Consider the following 22,901-nt stretch of genomic DNA (forward strand, 5'->3'; position numbering starts at 1 on the left):
TGATATGATATGTACGATACAAATAATATAAGAACTGACCAATCCATATGACTATTAATGTTAAATGTAAAATTCCTTTTAATACAAATTTGCGCACCATTGTGTGTGGCAGTATATCCGAACTTACACATTTCTGTACCATATTCTTGCAATAAATGATTAATATATAAATATTAAAAAGCTACTAGATGCAAGATATAAAAATATAGTTTCGTTTGGGTAAAATTTGCATTCTAATATGTAAGCCTTAATATCTACTCCATAAGTCCATAACATTATTATATATTGTGCAACGTGTCCAGAAATACATAACAAAATCGATATTTAAATCAAAACAACCGAATGTATATTCATAACCTAGCTAGTTTATCGTTATCTAGTTTTGAAAAAATTTTCTTAAGAAACGTATAAAATTAAAATTAAATATGTATTCATCTGAATGTTGTATTCAAGCAATGTAGAAGTTGCAGAAAATCTTATTCAGCCCTAGCTAGACTATTCATCACGTAGTAAAATGTATTTAAAACACAGGTTCTCTTAAACATTCTATATTCAAAAGGTTGATGTCATATGTCAAGTGTCAATTGAGAACTGACGGTTGGCGTCAAACTTCTAGTCTATGCCCCTCCATAGTCTTATAGATTTTCTACACGATTGATGTTAATATATTTTCTGTTTCGTTTGTTCTTATGGTCGTCAACTGTTTTTATTACTAAGGCCCATGAAACTTAAACGAATGACCTAGAACTTTTACAAGTAATTAACCTAACTTACACGAAAAATAACGCTTATTAAAATACGCCATAAACGAAAAGTTTCAACTTAACGAGGACATTTTAACTGTACTATTTTACCGACTTCAAAAAATCGAAGGAGGAGGTTATCAATTCGACGCGTAATATTTTAAACGATCTAAGTCAAAATATTACGTATACATTAATATATTATTATATGTTTTTATTTATATGGTATATACGTAGCAATTTCTCTATATTAATATCTTAGTTAATTAAAAAATCATAGATCTTTATAATATGTTAACGATAAAAAATATTTATATGATCTTTGAATTAATATCAATATAGAAATAGACTCGCAATATTTAATGTCGATAAAATAAAATAATAAAATAAAAAATAAAATGATAGGTTAAGAAAATTGTTAAATTTTTATATTATTAAATTGTCATTGTTTACTAATATCTAAAATTAGTAAGTGATTAAAAAGATACAAAGAAATTAAAATTAAATGATAAAATAGCAGTAGTAAAACAAATATTACCTTGCAAACGAATCACAAGTGACTGTTGAAGCGAACATGTAATTATGCATATGTATATTTGCTTAACTGAATTTAAAGGCTACATACTTGTTGCATTGTTCATATACGTTACGTTTATGTTATTCTACACATTTTTACTTTCTAAATTAAATATAATATAATTTTAAATCTAGTAACATTTCAAAATACACGAAACAAAATTACAAAACTACTTCATTCAATACACAAATCGACCCCATTAAAACCGATGACAACTGGCAAGTTCATTCGAAATTCGAACTTTGGTAAATCAATAAGTAATCTGTAGCATAATGTCTGTAACGGAATTCGAAATTCGAATTGACCAAATTAATAATCAACAAACAATCAAGGTTTTCGTTTCCACGCAGTAATCCCGGCGGAGTGAGAGGAATTAGACGCAATTGCGTATTCCGATAAACTCAGTGTAATCCCGCCGAGATTTCGATCCGTAACGGTCCTGTTACAAAGCTTTACAATTTGTTTTTATTCTACTTTTTCAATCATCCGTTAAATATTATGCTATCTGTAAAATCTTTATTGTCTATTCTTTGGTACAAAATTACTAGTCCGGCCCATCAAAAACTTAAAAATTAAAAAGTAAAAACTAGAAAATTGTCGCAACTAATAGGGACAAATGGAAGAATTTATAGGAGGCCTTCACTCCGTCGGAGGTCGAGTACTAGTGTAAAACTTTAAAGACATGGACTTATAGTGTACTCGAATACAGGCTATTTTTATTTTTTATTTTTATCTATGTATGGATATATTAATAAAAAGTTTCACTATAACTATTCAATATTCTGTTAAAACTGTTAAAATGTTTACAACAGTTATCGTATGGAAATGTTATTTAGAAAAATCATTTAATGCATAAATTCATATATATGAACTAACTCTCTAAATACAGTAAACCTCTTTTTACACGGAATTTGGGAATGTCACAGCACAATCTTTTAATTACAACTTTTCCTTATTTACCTTTAAATCTTGTGGAAGTCTGTGAAAAATCACCCAAAAATGGGGTTTTACTAATTGACATTCCGAGACGGGGCAAAGAAGATTCATTGTAATTACCACCGAAAAGACTTAATTATATTAATGTGAATAAACGAAATATCGCGTGAAAGAAATTCCTTAGATCAATCAATTAGATGGTGTCGTCGACATTGTTGTTAGTCAAGAACGCAAATAAATTTTGTAGTCAGTAATGCCAATGGGGATTTTCCCCCTAGGAGGAAAAGGAGGAATCTAGATGTCTATGGTACATTTATTTAGGGGTAGTAAACAAGATTTTACATAAAAAAATATTCTGTGCAATTTATAATAGGCCTAGAACTCAACAAACTAAAGCAAATATAAACTCCAATAGTGCCTATAACTGACATATCAAAAAGCTATAATACACCATGATCGTAGTATTATACTACTTGAATGTATTTTTGATGCATATTTCCTGTTGGCCTTTAAGTGGCTTTACAGCTCGGGCTGTTTTGGCGAGGGCAGCTCGGCCGGAATGGGGTTTTCCCGCGACTAGCGCAAGGGCGTCTCCTGCGAGATTCCGATATATATATATATATATATATATATTATATATCCTTTCAGTATATGACGTCGTCGCAGTGATTTGTAAGCACATAATATAGGTGTCGCTACATATCACATTAACAAACATCAGTTGTTACGAACCATCACAGAATTTAATAAATAAAAATGTATGTACACATGTTTGGGATATTACTGGCAGTATTTTATATCAAGAAGTAGAATGTACTGAATATTCTCATGGTTTGTTTCACGAATGCACTAAATAAAAATAGGCCGGCAACGCATTTGCAAGCCTTTTGAAAATGTGAGTATCCGTGAGCTGCCTTTTTCGATAACAGATGTGGAAATGGCCTTTACGCATTCCCAATACCACTAGAGTAGTTGATTCAGGTTCCAGGCATCCTTTGCTACCCACTACCACCTCAAGGGGCAGACCGCACTGCTGCACTCAGAGGCTCTTCCTATACTTAATTGTAGTAGTACAATTTTCCTTTATAGTGTCCGTAATCGTTAATTATTATTTATTTATTTTTAGTATAGGGGTCAAACGACGGGGCAAATGATAATTTAAGATTGGTAATTGTATACAGTCATACGCACAAGAGTGTATTGTATATATATATTTAATTAATACACGTATGCAGTAATGAAATGCTTTATAAAGGTAGAAATGAAATTTTTGGTTGCATATTTAAACAAAAAAATCAGTACAATTGAACTGTTAAGTTATATAGCTGTCTCTTTTCATTACAGCACACACACAATTTTACAGAAAGAGACGAATTGGGTTTACATTTCAATTTCATTTTAACCGTAAAATGTATGATTCACGCGACCTTTAGGGATCATTTATTGTTTTCTTTTGTTTGAAATGAGCGGACGGTCAAAGTCTACGTATAATTGTATACATATTTAATTATACATTCATTTTCATATTAACTTAGAATAATTACGTTTTGAACTATATCCTATCCTGCTCAATCGTGACTTTTGTTATTCTTGTATTTCTTATTATTTTGTGTTGCATTGTAATTCATGAATCCGTGACATAAACTTTTAGTTTTTAGTTTTTTTTTGTAATCTTCAAATTAAATTTGTTATTTCTAGGATTTTTTAGTGTTCCTCGTAATTTTGTTTTTTTTGATTTGGTTATGCACTTCTTGCACCCTTAATATTTCTTTTGTAGTTTTTCCTTACTGTCTTGTCTGGAAGAGATAGCTTTTTAGTGATAAGGCCGTCCGTTACATCCCTTATAATATTTGTTTTTATTTTAATGTAACGAAGTAAAAATAATTAGAGGAGAGGTCAGTTTTAAAGAACTACCCCTCAAATGTGTGTTCTCACGAAAAATAAAGAGCTTCTCAATTCCTAGAACATTATAGGGACCAGTAAGGATTTTATAGGTTGTAATTACCTATTACCTAACTCAATAAGAAAGTGCTTTCAGATCCTCATTTTAAGGTTTGTTCCTAAGTGATCTGACCATTTTCGTGGCTTTTCTTTAAACCCTTTCAAGCATATTAACATTCCTTATCCATATAATTTTTCTCCTGCGCATGCGCCTGTTTGGATCTACCTTTTAACTTCGGGCAAAAATTTCCTCTAGTTTTTATATGCTGTTCTGGAACATAAATTTTTTAACCGACTTCAAAATAACTAATTCAGGGTGATTTCGACTTCCATAGACGATAAACGGATACGGTCTGATAAGGTTCCATAAAGTCTTAATAAATATAGATTAGTATATTAAGCTGTATGAAGAGGCAATTATTTTGATCCCAAAGGCCGTATAATAGGATTACCGTGACGTCATTGTGGCTTTTAGTAACGATATAATTGCGCCTATTAGTATCCTTAGTAGGGGCTTATAATGTGTGAAGGTCTAGGTATTTAGATAAATTGAAAGATATTCATATATAGCCTTATTTGAATATCTATCGAATGTCGAGTTTAGGGTTAGAATATTCTTTAGTAAAGGGTAGGCCCCGCTTGGTTGGTTTTAAGGTTTTTCCGTGCAATTTTTCCAGTTTTTCTCCCCATAAATACCTTCATCTTGAGTTCAAGGTATAAATTTAAAAATAAATACACGAATTGCCGTCGAGTTTTGCGACTATATAATTGTAATTAACATTACATGGCTGATATTCGTACAGATGCTAAGTTCCCACACGAAGCATCCTGTGTGTTGGGTTACTTAATACCCTTACCTAGTACATATTAAGGTAGTAAACGGTTTGAGAGTCACAAGTTTTTTATCTTTAAAATTGAAGAAAGAAGTTGTAAATTGAGATATGTTATGAAATTTATTCAAATCAACATTGACACTGCTACCTATTAATTAAGGAGTACACTTTTGTTAGGCCAATTAATCCAAAATGCCATGATACCATTTACAACATTACACACAAATACTTAAATAAAGATTAACATAAACCTGTCAACTCTTGGTGTACTAACATTTCCAATCCTATGACAAATAAGACACATTTTAATGCTGATTTAAGATAATTACTATCACGCGGAACAAGACCTTGTTGACAGTTGACACTTGACAGTGATCATCAACGAATCTCCGTTAACAGTAAATCCTGGCGTGAGACTACAAAACGAAAGGCGCAAAACGAAACGAAACGATATACGCAGAGTATATTTGTATCGCTGTATGACGTAAAGACAGAAAATTGTCTATTCATTTCTAAACGAAACGTTGCGTTCAATTGTGTAGTTAACATGACCGATGGGGCCTCATAGCCTAGCGGTCTTATTAAGTGGCAGCTAGGTGAGGGGTACCGGGTTCAATTCCCGGTTCGAGGGCAAGTTTTAATTTAATTTAAATTTGTTCTCGGCCTTTGGGAGGGTTGTGCGGTACCGGGCGAGTGCCTAAACCGAACATGGAGGACACGGTCGAATTTCTAAAGACAAGCACGAATTATAAAAAATCCTATACTTGACGCTGGCTAATGCACAAATCGTGCCAGAGCCATAAAAAAAAATAAAAAAACATGACTGATGACGTATCATGTCAACTGTCAACTGACTAGACATGTTGTTGACCAATCACAATCGCTCGGAACTTTTAAATTCTCACTTCCCTGGAGCATATTAATATAAAAACAAATATATGTACTTTAGCATATCTAATATCAACAAAATCTAATAAAATTAAAAAAGATAGTTTAAATTATATTTTATTTATGAATAATTGCCCAAACAAGCATAACACGAATTTTTTTTGACGTTCATAAGTGTACATTGTGAATAAATGATTTTGAATTTTACCTTGTTAACTTTTAAGCAAATCCGGAGCCAGTCGCTTATAAAATATACCAACGATATTTAACTCTAAAATTAATTCTAACACATTAGCAAATATTCATAATTAATGGTTATGACTACCCTAGGGGCTTGTATAATAATTTTCTGTATCCCGCGCTATCTATAAATTTATTTTACTTTTAAATGTGTATAATAAATTATTATAATTAAAAGGTACTTAGTTGATAATAAAGAGAACATCCCAAAACATAAAATAACGGAAAATGATTAATACGATTATTTATTTTATGAAAAAAATAACATTTTTGATCACCTGATAGATAGGTTATTTTGTGTGTAACGGATTTTGACTAAAAATTACTTCCTTGCGTTATTCACCATTTGCACTTATTTATAATATAAACAGCACAATTTTCATTAAAACCTTAAAGCTGGTTAATTGTATTAAAAACCTCTATACGATTCTTATACTGTATTTTTATTTTGCCTAGAAACGCACATTTAAAAAGAAACTAAATAAATTTGTTGCAAAAATTCTCTATTATGTAGAAGAACACACCAAATCTAAAATTTAATTATACAATCAGATGTTATTTGTAAAAATTAATAAGATAAGAGCCGGACATATTATCGTTATCCATATTAACACATATCCGTATGTACTATGTAATATTTCGCAATCACTATAAAACACAATCCAGGATAGTGGCTATAGATAAAATACATTCTACCTACGCAGAGTATACGAGTATGTGTATCACTGTATGACGTAAAGACAGAAAACTGTCGATTATTTCTAGCATCTATGATGGGTAAATAAATGTAAATAAAATTCTAAAACGACATATCTTAAAGCCTAAATTTAATAAAAAAGACGACAAAATAGATAAAAAACAAAATTTTATATTTTATAATCTGCTACAAAACACAAGTTTAACAAAATCTTGGTTTTATATTCTGTGGTAGTTGCATGCGCGATATGTTCGGTTTTGGCGCCATTTTACGGTATAAACTATAATATTTTTTTTTATAATTGGATGTGAAAATGTATATATGAAATTCGCAATTCCCAAGTCGCATATTCTAGCTAATAAACGTGGTGAAAAATTATCTATTTCAGGTATTTATTTATAGAGCGTATACGTATACTTTTATGAATATAACCATGTCAAACTACTTTTAGAGTTTATGTTCGTAACGTTGACCAACAGTAAGTACAATACACGGAACTCATTGTAAAATACACCACGTTAAAGCTATTATAGACATTATGACTTTCGGAAGCGGATATTTGAATACGCGAATATTAATGGGACACTTAATTGTCGACCAGCGTTTTCTACTAAAACGACAATTAACCGTTAGTTTTCTATAGTTTTAGCCTAGTTGTTAAGCGTGCTTTTGAAAATATGGATTCATTCTGGCAATGGATTTCTTTATATTACTTGGTCGTAATATAAACAAAAATATCGCGAAGATATCCTAGAACTGACACCGGGTTTATCATAGACAAAAACACCTATAAACAAAAATGACAGATGAAGTAGATTAGCTAAACTTTTTTCCGAGTTTATCAATTATACCTTATTTGTTTGGTACATTTATTATATTAATTTATTTACCAAACAAATATCCCTGTTCTGTTCTCAAACATAGTATAAGCCTTAAATACATATTGAATGTTTGTAAAATAATACAAGATATCTATCTTTGCAAATAAAAAACGCGACAAGACACTTTTTTCCTATTTGAGCATTGTTGTATGTTTATGAATGGTATATAGAAGGGTTTATTCCGCTGCGGACCCAATTAAGGAACAAATTAATCTTAGGCAGGAAATAGTGTACTAGCGAGTCAAATCAAATTTTTTTTTATACATAACAGGGGGCAAACGAGCAGGAGGCTCATCTATCGTTAAGTGATACCGGCCATGGATACTGACACTGCCAGAAGGCTCGCTCGCGTTGCCGGCCAAGATATACTGTATATGTATATATATATATATGTTTACAAAAATAATTTACACACCGAACCGTTAGACAAGTTTCGATCTAAATTTATAAATACGTACGTAATATGACGAACATTATGTGAATATAAAATAGATGCTAATACACGTTTAGTATTAAAATATTCCCTATTTGTAAAACCATAAACATAATGTATTTAACGTGATAATGTTCAAAGACGATTACGAAACGATGTTACACACAATAAAGACCATTAGCGCTACAACCTATGGTGTTAACTACTCATTTCTGTTACTTGATATATTTTCTACATAGTCAAGCCTTCTTTGCTTGAAACATATTATCAAGCACATGACGTTTCGAATTCACAGCCGGAGCTCAAACGCCCGTCCCGTAGATTGACTCATAAAAATTACATATCTATACTAATATTATAAAGAGGAAAGGTGTTCTCCTGCCTTTTCTCTTGAATAGTTTACTACTATGTAATATAACAAAAATCTTAGCCACAGCAACGCTTGGCCGAGTTTACTAGTGGAGAATATACTGAGACAACATTTTACGAAAATAAACGCTAGTATAAAATCCGATATTATTTACCAGTTACTATGCTATAAAAATTAACTATAGATGTATTATAATCGGTATTGACAGAACAGTGTTGGCCTAGTGGCTTCAGCGTGCGACTTTCATCCCCGAGGTTGTAGGTTCGATTCCCAGCAGTGCACCAATGGACTTTTAAACATCGTGAGGAAACCAGCACCGCACCCAAAAAGTACTTGCCTATTAGATTGAGAAATTATTATGAAATAGATACAGAAATCTGAGGCCCAGACCTTAAAAGGTGCCATTGATATTTTAAAGAGAGATAATACAAAGACAAATTAATATTTATATATTCTCAATACCTTTCTTTGCGTTCATATATAAAATTATTAAACATTTTGACGAAGTTTCAAAAACAAGAAATAAGCAAATTCGGCAAATAATCTTTATCTTAATTCTATGAATCGTTATCAAATCAAAACACAGGTACGCGTTATACGCACACACATCAAATAATAATTATATGCAAACTCGTGGAATTTTTTCTTGGAACAAGAAGGTCATCGGGTTACAGCTTAAATTAACTAAACATTTTGTTTAATCTTAGTTCTAAGAAGGCGTGTTTTTCCACTGATGTATAAGAAATTAAATTACTTGAACTAATTCAAATTGAAGCTCGAAGTTTGGCTAAACGGATTTATCTATACTGAAATTGTTATTAAGCATAAAAAAGAATGATTTTCTTTCTTACTTTGAACATTAATTTGATAATAATATTACAGTGGCTCAAAACTAATTGGCACCATTTAGTATGTAATTTTTCAGGTTTACTTAGTAAGTCGTTATATAAAGAGAATATTTTTCACCGACTTGCAAATTACTTAATATTTATTTGGGTGGTCAATATGGATTTAAATAGTTCTTGGTTTAAAGAAAAAACTTTTTAACCGGATTAAAGTTATGTATTATTATAAATTTACAATTATTTAACATAATTTTACATTGATTAAAGTGGTCACCGTGACCACGCACGCTGTAAAGCACGCGAAACGTCGGATAAATTTAAAATTATGTTAAATAATTGTAAATTTATAATAATACATAACATTAACCCGGTTAAAAAGTTTTTTTTTAATGTGTAAAGGTTATGTCAATCAAAGACAATACTAGTTCTGGGTTATTACTAAAAAACATTAAATTTTAATTTGTTACTTGATCGCAGCCCTAACTCATTTACGTACTGTCATATATGAAAAATTATAACGTAACGACTGCGTAGCGATAATATTTCGATGTCCGTGAGATTAATGTCAAATGCTCTTATCAAATAACATCGTTATTATCTGATTGAGACAACGCTGAACGATTAGTACTGAACCTTGATTTCACATATATGATGACACATTAAAAAATATTTAAAACGTTTTTTGTATACTAATTAAAATTCCACACGAATATATTATCGTGTGCGGTCCTGTGTCACAAATAACTTTATGTACTTCTTCCCCTCTGCGGACGTGGGCCGCGTGCTAACACACAGTACACCGAAAGTCCTACACAGAGTCTACCGGGAGTTTACGGTTCGATTCCTGGCGAAACATCCTTCAGCATGAACAAAATGAAGACCGCCGAGGTAATGTAAATATCTCTGAAACGATTTAAATATGTTTTCCACACAATGGTAACCTATCTCGGTAGCTGGAATACATATGGTAAATAGGAAAAAAGCCAGTTTACGGACAAACAACAGAGGAAAAGAGTAAACATCCAAATAAATAAGAAAAACATGCATTAGTTATGTAATTATTATTCAAACATTTATTATACAAATAGTTATAGGTTCCAGTTTTAATAGTATAACAAAGTATACCTTGTTATTACAAAAATTCCTTCTATATAAAAATGCTACTTAATTCTGAAGCCTTCTCAGCATATCTAGAAGTATTGTCTAAAACAGTCTTAGGACAAAACCAATTCCACCGATACCTTCAAGATAAGCAACAATATTCCAATTTTATAAAAGTATTAAGTTCCAACGATAATTTTAAATTAATAATTATTACTTTAAAAATGTTTTATTATACAAGCCTTCTTGTTACAATATTAAAAAAGAAATAATTTAGGAAAGTGTGAATTGTATTCTAATATAATTTATGAAAAGACTAATAAAATAAGTTTAAGAATACGCCATTTTTAATAAAATATTCGTTATCTATTATTTCTATAAACTATGAATGAAATACGCTGACGACTCTATTATACACACATTGACCTCATTATCATAAATTAAAATGACGTATTGTTCAACTTAGTACATCGAATGTGTCGAATTATCAATGTAATAGGCAAATAGGTGATCACTCCGTCGACTTTTAAGGTTTAAGGCAAGCCGGTTTCCACAAAGTCTCCATTTCACCGTTCGAGCATATGTTAAATGCGCTCATCGACAGAAAGTCCATTGGTGCACAGCCGGGGATCGAACCTACGACCTCAAGGATGAGTCGCACGCTGAAGTCACTAGGCCAACACTGCTCATAGCAAACGGATACATAACTTAGGTCCAGTTGTAAGTTTAAAATAATTATAATTAAACATTTTTAATTTCGTTCACTAATCGGGCATTCTGTAGCTGAGAGAGTGCCGTTCTTAATATTTTATTATCATTATTAACCTACCATTAGACATATTTTTGTGGGAGGCTACGGCTGTATGTTACCTTTTCCAGTTAATGCATGAATGTTATGATACGTTGTTATTCATAAATCGTGTTTATTTCAGTTTCAAACTAAATACTTCCTTATGTACATTACTAAGTATAGTTTGAGATACATACAAAAATTAACAGCTTTTAAGATGTTTTATTAGTAACTTATAAAAAGCGTTATGTATAAATAAAATAAAATTGTAAACTGTGTATTATGGTAAAATGTACATTAAATTTTGAGTACAATTACTTAGTAGTGTTTTTCAATAAAACAGCTTTAAACCCTGGCACAGGTATATTTTACTAAAACAGGACCCGTTCTAAAATTATTAATGCATGTACTTATAACGAAACGCATTATCTTATACATATATAAAATTCTCGTGTCACAATGTTAGTTACCATACTCCTCCGAAACGGCTTGACCGATTTTTATCAAATTCTATATGCATATTCAGTAGGTCTGAGAATCGGTTACTATTTATCTTTCAACCCTCTAAGTGTTCACCCAAAAAAAAATTTTTTACTCTTTAAAAAAAAAATAGTTTTTATTTTTTTATGATACAGCATACAAAAATAGATACAACCCCTAATTTTCACCCCTCTACGATTGACCCTTATTTCGTATTATTGTAGATAGTTTTATATATATGTATATATATATATATATATATAATTTGTAGAAAATACTAAAGGAAGCTTAGGCCTATAAGATGTCGACGTTAACATCGCCTACACTTCGAATCCTGGTAGAATACGAAGACTTTTGATCACCAGATGTCATTTCAATCTCTACTTACTCCTGGTACACCGTTAGCAAAAACGAACAACATTGAATCAGTACTAATACTCCTGCAACACGGATGCTGTACCGTTAGACTATTGTCTACTCCATACAGAGCATTAACACTTGACTCTCGGATACCGCTATTGATACAATTTAAATTATCCTATCCGTTTGAATTAGATTGTGTTGAGCAGAATAAATTTGTTTTCTTTTATATAGAATTCTATCGATCAAAACATAATTGGTGATTACATCACATTGTTTTTGTGTGTGTTTTTTTTAAGTCAGGGTCACGAATATATAATTGTTGACAGTATTGTTAGCATCTGTATGAGCTACAAAATAATTTGTTTTTTTTGCAGATAAAAAAATATGATTTCATACAAAGTAACAAAAAACGTGTATTTTTACGTGTAATGTAAGTAAGCACTTGTCTACACTAAAACTAAGGGTGTGTAAATAGTTTCTTATCCATGAAACCAAAATCAGTATTATCGCTTCGATACATATGTCAACTTACAAGTTTCAAATACTTTGTAGCGTTTTTAGCTCTTATATGAGTGATTTTGTTAAGAGAGAATACTGTTGGGGTCGGTAAGTCATGACTGAGTATAGTTGTAAGGTGTATGATATAGTAAGATCTACGCGCGAATAATTTTTCTATCACCAATTTCGGACCAGCGCCTCTATTACAACGGTGTATAATTTAGAGGACGACAAGTCTTTGACTTAAGTCCATCTCGTTAGCGAACGTCCACGCGATCTTTTGCCTTCGGTGTTGCCAATCACGATTACCAATCAATCAATTCCCTAGATTCTAGTCGCCCCGACGCATTGTGTGACCAAAGTACGAAATTATGCGTTTAGGTGTATTGACAAACTTTTGAAACTAAGAATTGGTTTTAACACATCTCAAATTCAAGAATTTATATTGGTCCCATACGAATATAAATAGAAATGTTCATTACACAGCTACAAAGAGTAAAACTTTCATACAATACAATGTACTGTCAACTGTGTCTGTCAATGTACAAAGCTGCGAAGCATACGAACAAATTAACAAACGCACAAGATTCTTAATTAAATAGGCAACAGTTGTTTTATGAAAACTGTTAACAATGTTTGAAGTCATATGTAATTAAAACAGCGTTGTTTCATTAAAGACACTTCAATGTTTCATTTCCTTAATAAAATAATTACACTATGAAAACGAGCTCTTTGGAAAGTACTATAATATTGTTCAGTTACAAACAATGTATGAAATGATACCAAAAATGTGGAGGTGTTTCTCTTTTGTTTTTTGAAATTATACTTCTTTTGGCGTGTTAAGGAAAAATTATGAGAGTAAATTCTTACGATAATCGCGCACACCGTCACAAAAAACCGACACCCAGAAGATAGCTATAGTCTATATTTTTTTTTATATTGTTAGTGTCGAGTTTTCTACAAAGTTCTGATGCGAGTACATAAGAACACATGTTTTTTTGTTTGAATGTGTACATAGAGGCTATCACTTCATCCAGCATGTGAAATAAATGTTAATTTATAATACTTCCAAATTACACTTGTTACGAAATTATATAAAAATACAGCTGTTTCCAAATGGTATGTTTTAATACTGTATTTTTATTTAATACAATATTTGTCTTTCTTTTAAAATTTATTATAATTAGTATACCTTAACAGGAACGATATAAATTATGACTTATGATTCTAAAACCAGGTAATTCAATAGCCATCTTGTAATTCACCGATGCTACGATAAAAGACTTATAAACATTGGGTCTGCAAGCTTGCAACTATATTCCACTAAAAGAGATGGCTGTAAGTTGTTATTAAAACAAATTATTGTAAAGTTATTATATAGGACTTCAAAGCAATAATGATTGCCTACTTTTAATTTTTGTATATAAAACAAAGAGCAAAAAAGACTTATCGAAATTTCAGTTATAATAAAACCAATCTTCTTAATATTGATAATGTTTACTCTGCAACTCAATTGAGAGGTTTTGTGCCACGCGATTGCAAGGTCGCGATATTAGCGCTACGCTATTGAGAGAAATTAATCGAACTTGCACAAAAAACCTTGGAATAGGTATCCCAGTCGCTACAGACTACGGACGCTGAACCTAAAGGCCGATTTACATTATCTTAGTGTTTAGGAGAGTGCTTTAGTACAATTTGAAAGGCAAGTTCTTTAGCGTAGCGTTTACTAAAGCAAGTAGCGTTTACATGTTTCAACTAAAGTACTATCCTAAAGCACTCTCCTAAACACTAAGATAATGTAAATCGGCCTTTACTAATGACATATTAAGTTGCTCTATTCAAATTCCGTGATTTGTTCGGATTAAGGCTTATCTTTATAAGATTAGTCTAACACCAAACTTATCACTAAACTTTGAACTCAAGGGTTAATCCTTTGGGTCTATCAATAACCCAGGGGCCAGGTGTCTGACAGCACTACTGATATGTCGGCTTAACTTCGACAAGGTAAACCTACTTTAAGTTTACTCTACGGGGAATAACTAAGCTTTGTAAAGATTTCCTGTTGTTAATACTTTTACACAAAGGTGCTGAAATATTTATAAACTTTCCTAGAGTTCATATTAGAAGCAGCAGTGACGTCATCGTTATGTATACTCTTCCTTTGTGACCGTTTAGTTCAAAGTATTAGTCCTAGATTATTTTCTTAATATGTTTATTTATTAAAAGCACAATCTGGTTCTAACAGTTAACAATAATGCTGACCAATGAAAGAAATACAGACGAAACAAAAAAAAGGGTGCGTGTACTTATGTACGCGCGAAAGAAGTTATACTTCTTTGGAATTGTTAAGTACGGATAGTTAAGTTTGATGAGAACAGTTTTTCACAAATATTTTCTAATATTAATTAGTATTGATTTAAATATTCAATTTAAATCACGTCTGATTATAATTCTAGAAACTCAAAGCATGTGGATAAATATTATAAATATAAAGACACAGTGAGCAGAGGCGGCGTGCGTGCCAACATGCGCCACTAACAGAGGTTCCATTTCTGTTTTGTTGGTAGCATTTTTTCCTCAACTTAATGAGCGATTTAGTGGGCAACTTAATTCTGTTACTTTTGTGTCACGGTGCGCGCGCATCGTAAAATTTCACTCTCATCAATTTTTCATAACGCGCCTAAAGAAGTATAACTTCAAAAACAATCATAATAAAAAAAAATACTTTATACAAAAAATTAACAAACTACTATAGGCACTAACACATAATACAACTTTTGCCAGTTTCCTCAATGTAAAAGGTCCGTCAACCTACGTAATTCGTTAACTAAAGTAATGCAACGAATCATATGGGTCCTTTTCAGAAAGTCCTAGCTGTGGGCAGATGAAGTAACGGCGGACGATGTCGCCTTCTAACGTACCCATCAGGCACATTGAAGCAAGACACTATAGTCCTGACGAATTACTGTCCTTGACATGTTGTTGATTAATGTCTGCTTATAGATGTTCTTTATGCTGTGTAAAGCACTAGGAACCTTGTGTTATTAACTAAGGAAAAAAATACATCCGTTAAGTTAAACTTACGCCGAAATTACACGTAATTTGATAAGATACCTTTTATATATAAATATTTGTTATCTCTAGGAACAGAACGAGTAAATATAATATAATTTGCAATATCTTATCGGATAAACCGGTTCAGGGAAATGATATAAATAAAATGTACATATTTAGGAAGAGTCCAAATCAATAACCAAAAAAATATAACGAAAATTATTGTTATTTTTTGACTGGAAAATACATAAATTAATAATTTCAAGCAAAAATGAGACGCATATTCTTAAGTTTCAATGTCTTAAAGTTCTTAGGATTTCTGTATCTGTTTCATGATCATTTTTAAATCTAATAGGCAAGTAGGTGACCAGCCTTCTGTACCTGACACACGCCGTCGACTTTTTTTTGGTCTAAGGCAAGCTGGTTTTCTCACGATGTTTTCCTTCACCGTACAAGCGAGTGTTAAATGCGCACATAGAAAGTCCAATGGTGCACAGACGGGGATCGAACGTACGACCTCAGGGATGTGAATCAGCATTGGTACATTAAAACTAATATTACGGAGGCAAGACTTTTTTAAAATAATAAACACTTTCATTTAACGACTCATATTTGTTCATTAACAGTTTAACCATTTAATAAGTAACTACATTAATTTGGTATTACATTTTGTAGCTTTGTTACTTTAAAACTATAATTATTAATCTACAATCAAAGATAATGGTCAACTTTTACTAACCTTCTATTACTCTTAACGAACACTTTGTCAGATTTATGTATTTGTAAAGAGATAAAATAATAAATAGCTATTGGAACATTCGTTACATATTATATCGGTAACCAATATGGGTAAAACCCCGAAACGATCAGGCAACCACCGCATATATTATTAATAAACTTCCAAATGAAATAAGCACAACTATAAGAGCATTTAACCTCGACTTTAACCAGAAAAAGGGAATGGAGAATGTCAAAGCGTGCTTCAAACCATTAACTTGAAAAGTCAAAAACCCCAACAAGAGAGACAAAACATTTTTAAGCTGTCCGTGTTAAATTGCTTTGACTTCAAGCGAAACTCACTAATCCAGCTCGTAGGATAAGGACAATTAACGTACTTGTTAATGAGTTTTTTAGTCTTATAGCTGGAGTAGGTCTTTTGGCTCAATGTTAGCATACAAAAAGTTTTGGTAAACGAAATTTATCTTATCATTAACTAACTATAATTATATCTTAATATATATAAATTACGTGTCACGTTCGTCCGCTATGTACTCCTAAACTACCGAACCGATATCTATCAAATTTGCACACCGTGTGCAGTTTTGATTGAAATCGGTTAGGTAGTTTAGGAGTCCATAGCGGACAAACAACGTGACGCTTAATTTATATATATTAAGATTAATTTAATATCTTAATACAAATACAATACAAACAATTTGTATGACTCAAAACTGGGCGATTAAAAAGAGGTTTTGCTAGTTCTTCTAGCCAGGTCTACGCCCTTGACTTGCGAACTGGTACCTACTAAATGTAAATTTAGAATCAATCATCATGACATCTTTTCTGTTGACGTTCATAAGTGTACTTGGTTACCTATATGAATAAAATTATTTTGAGATTTAGTTTGAAACGCTTAATGAATAATTTAAAGTTTAAGAACCGAAAAATCCAATATGTACTTTGAAATGGAAATACTTTATATTTAGGTGATAAAACTGTTAGCAATACATGATAATAGTGACAGGTAGTGATTACGATAATTAGGTCGGTCAATTATGAAGAAAATAAACATTACTTACATTTAATTAATAGCATTATAGACTGGTATAACTTATAGTTTAGTGTCACAATTATTATAAAGATTAATTTGAATTTGAATTTAGCCTAGTTTTAAAGTTGCATTTATATCTTAAAATCTGTTTAATAGCGCGCTAAACTAGGCCAAAATTTATCTATAAATGTGAATTAAAACCATACTTTTATTTAACATAATTGCTCACTATATTACTGAAATATATATTTTATAAGAATGTTTAAATAAGCCGTAATAAGTAAAATAATATTTTTTTCTTTAATATGCCAAAACATGTTTTATCATAGTGTTATAATTACGTACAAAAACTACTTAATTAGTAATCTTAACCTACGTAGAAATAATAAAAAAATAATAAAAAGAAAATTAAAACAAATTAAATTTATTTATTTAATAAAAAAATAAAAATGTTGGTCCCTGTGGCAGTGTACGTTTAACGCTGGCAGCATTTCGTCAATGTATTGCGATACTTATTCGTAAAGCGAGGAAAGCACCAGCTCTGGGGTCACCAATTGTTCATTGATTTTTACCATACCATTTATTAATTTTATAGAAGTTTTAAGGGGCACACATCGCGAACCACCGCTATGTGATGCCGCCCACTGAAGTATTTCCGTACTAAATCGCCTTAGGGTTCTTCAAGAAAAGAGCGCACAAACTCTTAAAAGGCCGGCAACGCACTCGCGAGCTCTCTGGCATTGAGTGACCATGGGCGGATATTACTTAACAACAGATAAGCCTGCCCGTTTGCCCCCTGTTCTATAAAAAGTAAATCCAACGAATAACCGTGAGTGAATACGGTAATTTTCAAAGTTAATAGCGTGTACTAACGCGCGTTAATTTTTAAAGTATTTCTTTTGTTTATTTTCCTCGTACGTGGTAAGGAATGTTTCAGCAATGTGATTTGGCGTTGATGCCTAGGCATGTTTTCTTTATGACTGTCGTAAAATTTCATATCTCGCACTCATTTGTTACATTAATTCATAACCTTCAACATTTTTCCGTCTTCAGTAATACCATTTTTGTTACATGTAACATTTGTAGAAATTATAGTTATAGGGTTATACACATACCCTCAGATTCAATGTCAAAACTCAGGGTAAGATTCTTACCAATTGACGAGTCTTAGGGCCGATTTACATTATCTTAGTATTCAGGAGAGTATTTTAGTACAAGTTGAAAGGCAAGTTCTTTAGTGCTTTAGTGAGTTGCGAGTGAACGTTTACATTTCTTCCAGTAGAGTATCATTACAGCGCCACAATGAACGCGCAACGACGTCGGCAAATACGCTCTATTCTACGCAAAATACTAACTGTAGTTATGGAACAATTAATAGAAGACAAGATTTTATTCGAAATAAATAAACTAAATATGAATAATAAATAAAATAGCTTCTTTTAAGGCAGTGTATGCCGAATGACTTGCCTGTTTGTTTTTGTATAAATTGTTTTTAACGTTCCACAAACATTCGTGAACCACATATTCAGACACAAATTTGATAGTTGTATCTTCCGACCGATTTAAAAATCAAAAAAAACGCACGCGTTTCACGGCACTTGTGCTCTCTCCTAAAGATTTTACTAAATTACGTGTTTACAAACAACGAGGGAAGATCTCGGGGGTTGCGCGGGCGCGGGCGCGGGAGGGGTATCACTTGAAACAAAAATAAAAACCGATTCTATTTTGATTCAACTTGAAAGTCAAGTAGAACCGTACTAAAGCAAGTAGCGTTTACATGTTTCAACTAAAGTACTATCCTAATGCACTCTCCTCAACACTAAGATAATGTAAATCGGCCCTTACGCTGAATACCTCAATCTCACACATAGATATTTTGCAATGAAAGTGTTAAAGTTTTAAATATATTACTAGATGAACTCGCGAACTTCGTATTGCCTTTCATATTTTTGTGTCAAAACGTAATACTAAAAATGTTTTTTAAAAGAGACCAAATACAACCTCTGAAGGCACCTATAAATACATATATGACAACCAAGTGATATCTCTTTATTTATAAAAATACTTAGAAACACACAATAGGAACAGATTTTATTGGAAAATTCAATTGTCATTTTTAGTATTTTTCTTTACTTATTATTCATGTTTCCCATAAACCTTCTCTAGCCTTTCTCAAATAATTCAAGACCAAAATTAGCCAAATCAGTTCAGCCGTTCTCGAGTTGAAGCGAGACTATCGAACAGCAATTCATTTTGATTTAAAAAAAAGGGCGTACTTTAAAAGATATATAGACGGAGAGAAGACTAATTAAATAAAATGTGTGCGTGTACTAGGTGTACACACGTAAGAAGTAATACTCCTTTATGACCTTATTTTTCGAAAAATGATCTACTATATGCAACTTAACGAAATTGGTTAAATAAAGTTTAACAAAAGGCTTTTATTATCATAGACATGAATACAAATACAATTATTTCATTTTACCTTATTACTACTAAGATTATTACAGAACTTCATTAATTGTAATAGAATTTTCAGTATCATTGTTATCGTTATTATACATTTTTGTTATTAATGGTTTAGAATATCTTTGAATCAACCCTGTAAAATCAACAAGAAAAAGACGCGCGTAACGGTCAAATGTGACGCGTAACCGAAACATGTGACGCGTAACCGAAAAATGTGACGCGTAACGAAAAATTGTTACACAAAATTTTTTCCCAACCCCGATAAAGAAGTTTCACTTCAAAAACGCATTCCAATAATTGACGGTAAGCGTGAAATAGTGCTTTAGATATTTAGTTAACGCCTAAATTCAGATACTTAGTAACGTGTTTAGGATTTACAACAATCAATTATACATATAACCATATAAATATTATACATTAAACCTGATGTCTTTTTATTTAAAAAAGTCTATACATAATTTTTGTGTACTGTGTGACGTACTGATTACTGACTTCCCCCATGGCTAATAATCCTGGAATAGATTCCGGGAGGAACAATTATTATTTCATTTTATTACGTACAGCAACAAATACTTACGATAAAAGGTTTTGAAAATATAAAAATTACCAACCAAACAGAGGCAAAAGAGTTTGCCCAATGCCCCAATGCGGGGTTTCAATAGTCTACAGTTAAGATTGTAGGTTATCGTGTGTAGGTCAATATAATAGAACTATATAATAGTAGATTAAAGTCAATTTAACAATATAATATTTCAACTTCATCTCGCGAGAACTACATATGCCTAAATATTCGATGTTTAATTCACCATAAACTAATATTAAATATCTAAGATATTCATGGTTTTGTGGCCATTATTAAAACAAAGTTCAAGATTAGATTTTACATACCGGATCATAAAAACACTGATAAACCATGATCAATTAAGTGATAAGACGTTTTTTTACTTCTATTAAGAAATGTATGATAATTTTGTTTAAATGAATTAAGCAATGACCTTATAAATATACAGGTACCTATTAGTGTACTTACAATGGTTAAAAGCCGGTAACTTGAAATCCACTAATTCGAAAGGATATGTCGATGAATAAAACTTTATTTACACAGAACAGTTGCACTTTATGTTAATATAACACTAAAAATTACCACTTATTAAAGTCATTTTGCACAAAAAACGATAATCATCACTCCGAAAAGTTTAAATTTTTTCGAATCGAAACGTGTTCGCTGACAGCGCACTCACACAACCAACGCATATGGCGATCTCTCGCGGACTGACTTCGTAGTTCGTAGTTCGCCTGATTCGCCATTCGCCTTCGAATTTCAAATCGCAAATCTGTGTTGCCAGTTAAATAGTTTTCATTTCCACTAACCATTATAGTTGAGACCGTAAAAGGAGAATAAAAAATAATGGTTTATTTACACCAAATAATATATAGAATAACCGCCTGGGTGGCTTAACGGTTACCGCACCGGCACGTGGCACATAGTGAGTTCAATGCCCAGCGAACAGCAAAGTAATTTTGTCATATTGGTAGGCACAGAAAATTGAGCACTTGCCTTTGATCATCCTGTAAAGAATGAGTATTTTATTACTTGAATATTTTATTATATTAATTGAATGTTGATATTAACGCTGTAATAAAAAAAGGGTGCGTGTACTTATGTACGCGCGTAAGAAGTTATACTTCTTTGGCATTATTAAAAATAGTTTTTGATTGCATGCAAATAATTAATTACAATTAAATAATCAAAGACTGGAAAAGGAGTCATTACAGCCAATAAAGTTCAGTTTACATTTGAAAAATTAAATAAATAAATATTTATTATTATTCTCTTACATTAAGTGTAACATAAATTCTATTATTATTCGAATGTTGTTTTTAAATTATGTCCAATGCCGTAGCATCATCCGTGGGCAACTTCATTTTGTTAATTTTGTGTCACGGTGCGCGCGCATCGAAAAATTTCACTCTCATAAATTTTTCATAACGCGCCTAAAGAAGTATAACTTCAAAAACACATAAATAATTCGGACGGCAAAAAACGCTTACAAGCGATTTTTTCATGGAAAACATTAGAGAGTACTTTACTCAGGAGAAGATTTTTTTTTTCAAGGGCACTATCGTACCAAGGCAAGCCGAGGTATTATGGTATTAAGGTCGATTTACATTATCTTAGTGTTTAGGAGAGTGCTTTAGTACAACTTGAAAGGCAAGTTCTTTAGCGTAGCGTTTACTAAAGCAAGTAGCGTTTACATGTTTCAACTAAAGTACTATCCTAAACACTAAGATAATGTAAATCGGCCTTTATGAATATGTATTCATATGATTCATAATATAATATGGTATGATGAAAACGAGTTTATTTACTGTGTTAAATAAGATGAAGGCTTAATTTTGTGGATTTTGTGTTTCAAATTAATGTAATTTTCTCCGCAATCCGCGAAGCAATTTACTTATCTATAACATACCAGTTTTGTCATACAAGTAATTGAAGTACCCCAGAATTACAGTAAATAAAGCATATTTTATTTTAATATACTCCTGCTTGTTTCATATGAGCAATCATTAATGTGACATTATTTGAGTGTTTTGCTAGTAATTCTTCGAAGGTAACTAGAAAACTTCGAATTTATTTTAAATTAAAATCAGAGCTAAACATATTATGTATATATATCAGACATATCAGGCATTTAATTTGCAAGCTATGAAAAATTGCTTTTGGTTAGAAAAATAAATTTGGGCCGCTGAATTATAATACATAATTATGTATAGGTATAGATTTCATTACTTAGTTTAAGACTTTAAACTATCTTAACTTATTGTTACAAGTACAACGCGTTATTTCATATTTTTAGGTATACATATATAATATATGTATTGATATATTTATTATTAATGCTTTTTGATTGCAGGATTATCGATGTAGATATTATTGTGTAGCATTAGTAGTAACTGTTAAAATATAATAATTATGTGGAAATAAAGTGT

At 31.5% G+C, this 22,901-nt stretch overlaps 1 protein-coding gene across 3 annotated transcripts in view; it reads right to left on the reverse strand.

Annotated features, from left to right (window-relative positions):
• The window catches only part of LOC125058113 (inactive angiotensin-converting enzyme-related protein-like), a 160,541-nt gene extending 139,344 nt beyond the window's left edge, over positions 1-21,197 (reverse strand). For all 3 annotated transcript variants that reach the window (XM_047662154.1, XM_047662152.1, XM_047662153.1), the window contains exon 1: positions 20,941-21,197. The gene's annotated coding sequence lies outside the window, so the exon portion shown is untranslated. The remainder of the gene's footprint in view (positions 1-20,940) is intronic.
• Positions 21,198-22,901: the final 1,704 nt, after the last annotated feature.

This window comes from Pieris napi, chromosome 17, assembly GCF_905475465.1.
Source record: "Pieris napi chromosome 17, ilPieNapi1.2, whole genome shotgun sequence".
Lineage (NCBI taxonomy): Eukaryota > Metazoa > Arthropoda > Insecta > Lepidoptera > Pieridae > Pieris > Pieris napi.